We start from the raw sequence: 2,849 nt of genomic DNA, 5'->3' as shown, positions 1-2,849 counted from the left end.
CAGCTCCCACTGCTCAGGCCACTGAATGGGTAGGAACAACCACTGAGTGGTCTTAAGCTGTTCTTCCACAAGCTCTTAAGATGGAAATAAAGTTGGAGGAAAATAAACATTAGTTTAAAAAAAAAAAGATTAGGGGCACTTCAATGTGTCTCCTTTAACTGTATGGTGGGCTAGCCGGGGTGGAGTGGGCCAGTGGGGGCCGGAGGCGGGACGGAGCGGGGCGGAGTGGGGCGGGGCCCGGGAGCCGAGCGCGAGCGCTCCGCAGGACACCAGGTCGTGCGCGGCCGAGTAGCCGAGGCGCCACTGCTGCAGTCGCTGCATCTTGGAGGTAAGCGCGCGCTGGGTTCCGTCCTGCTGGTGCTGCGCGCACTGGCCCTTACCCTGTCGGCCCTGCCAGACACCTGCGCTGTGGGCGGGAGACGTGCCGTCTCCTCTTCCAGTGCCCTCTCGAGCCACTCCCGGGTCAGGCCCGCTCGTCCGTGCGCCCTGCACCCGGGGTTGCCAGACAATAGGCGCTGCGAGCTCTGGTACCCGGAGGATGGCAGGGAGGCTGTGCCCGGGGCACGGGCGGGAGCGACCGCCGGCCGCACCAAGGACCGGTTTATAATTGGGCCTTGAATGTGGCGTTGTGCGTTTCTGTGCGACAAAGGACTCCCCTTGCAGCCTCTTTCCTCTTGATCCTCCCCACGCCCATCTACATAAACCTTGTTTACCGACGCCCAGGCCTGGGGTGGTCGCTGCCAGTGTGAGGCGCTGGCAATTAGGGCGCAGAGGGTTTGAAATGAAGCCTGTCCTACAGCGCAGAATGAGCGCGACCCTCTGGAAGGAACTCCGATGCCCAGCAGCAGCATGACCCTCACAGGTGAGAACGTCAGACCTCCCTGTGCAAATCCAGAAGCTTCCCCAGCATGTCAGTCATCTTATCACCTCTAAGCAGGTGACTGGCAGTCAGATGGGGAGGTGGGTGCTGCCCAGATGCCAAACCATCTGGGAGTGGCCTGCGTTTGAAGGAGGATCCCCAGAAATCCATATCCTGTGGCTCCAGTTATGTAAAGGAAGCCTTCTGCGAGGTGGGGAGAAAATCCAGCCTTTGTGATGACTGCTTCTGTGATAGGCACTTGTGTTCTCTGAAAATCAGACATGTTTCAGGACATGCCGGCTGGACCATCACCCATCCCTGTATCTGTTGCTTAAATCACCTGACGTATTTTTTGCGACTGCTTTATGCAGAGTCTCTGGTCTCCCATAGCTGGGGAAGACACCTCCCAGGGCTCTGGCCAGCCCTGCTTCTACCAGGGAATCATTAAATGGTGCCCTGGATCCAGGCCTACTGGGACCACATCCTGGGACCTAGTGATAGGCTAAAGGGTGGCTTGGAATTGGCAGTAAGTGTGTGGGGGGTGAGACAGCCTCTTGCCTGATGGGATGCTTTACACTGGCAGCTCTGGTGTCGGTCAGCAGCTCTGGCGCCCAAGGCTTACCCCTGTCACATGAGCCTCAGAGAGTTCAGATTGGGGTGGGGAGCTGGAGGGCCTCCAGGTCTGGCTGCAGAATGCATGTGTGTGAGGGCATGTGCATCTTTCTGGGGAATGGGTCTGTAGCTCTCATGATTTCCAAAGGGCTTTGTGATTCAGAAAAACACCATGATTTAAGTTCTTTGTTAAAAAATTCCTCTGTATCTTCACAGAAGAATGACATGATGGGGGTTTAGAAACAATGTGTGTCACAGAGGATGTAATGCTAGCTGAATTTTTATCTTCTGGTCATTGTTTGGTCTGTCATCCTAAATCCTTTGGAGCTACAATAAATAACAGTTTTAACTATTATACAAATTTTAAAATGTTCATTGTTGAAGATGCAATTCACAGGAGAATTTCCTAAAGAACATTAAAATCACCCATCACTGATTGAGGCTTAATAACATCTCTGAGGAGTCAAACTGTTATGGCAGCTCGATGTGGTTCCCCAGGCCTGTGGGAACCACTCCCTGCAGCAGAGGCTGAGAATTAAAAGCTTCCTCAGGGAGAGGCTGTGCCAACTCAGAGTCGAGCCTATTTATAGCTGCTGCTGCTACTGGTGAGACAGTGCTTGCACAGGGGCTGCAATCCAGGGATCTTGGCCTGTGCAAGGAGCCATCTGCACCTTGAGGCTCTGGTCCAACCTGTGCACCCTCAGGCAGAACTGCCTTTGGGAAACACTCTGGGAGAGCCAGCACAACTTCATCCTTGAGAGGAACCACAGGGCGCCAGTCCACCGGACCCCACAAATCAACCAGGCAGGATCTGGGATTAGGTAGGAGAATCTATACACACACAACTCCTACTGCTTAAGCAAGTGTTTCCAGAGGGGGTGAAGCTTCAGGGACCTGCCCAGACACCCACCAATCACTGCCACCTCTCAGCCCTCAGAAGTCAGCATTATTTATGTGCAAGGGGTGAACCACAACATCACAATCCATGGTATCTGCCACAGACAGCATTTCTCACCCAGGATACCTCCACCCAGGACACCTACACACACAGGATACTCTCACCAGGACCCCACTCATGACACCTCACTCCAAGACACCCACAATCAGGATGCCTTACCCAGGACACCCCAGTCTAGGACACCTCCACCCAGGACACCCAACCCAGGATACCCCCATGCAGAATACCCCACACCCAGGATACCCCATGTGAGACACCCCCACTCAGGATGCCCCCACTCAGGACACTCCCATCAAGGCACCCCAAACCCAGGACACTCCTGTTCAGAACACCCTACATCTAGGACACTCCAATCAGGACACTCTACCCAGGTGTTTCAGCTCAGCAACACATCTTTTTAAAATAAATAAATTGTATTTC

The sequence above is a fragment of the Otolemur garnettii genome, unplaced genomic scaffold (genome assembly GCF_000181295.1).
Source record: "Otolemur garnettii isolate 467f Iridium unplaced genomic scaffold, OtoGar3 scaffold00226, whole genome shotgun sequence".
Taxonomy (NCBI): Eukaryota; Metazoa; Chordata; class Mammalia; order Primates; family Galagidae; genus Otolemur; species Otolemur garnettii.
This window is presented reverse-complemented; position numbering follows the sequence as displayed.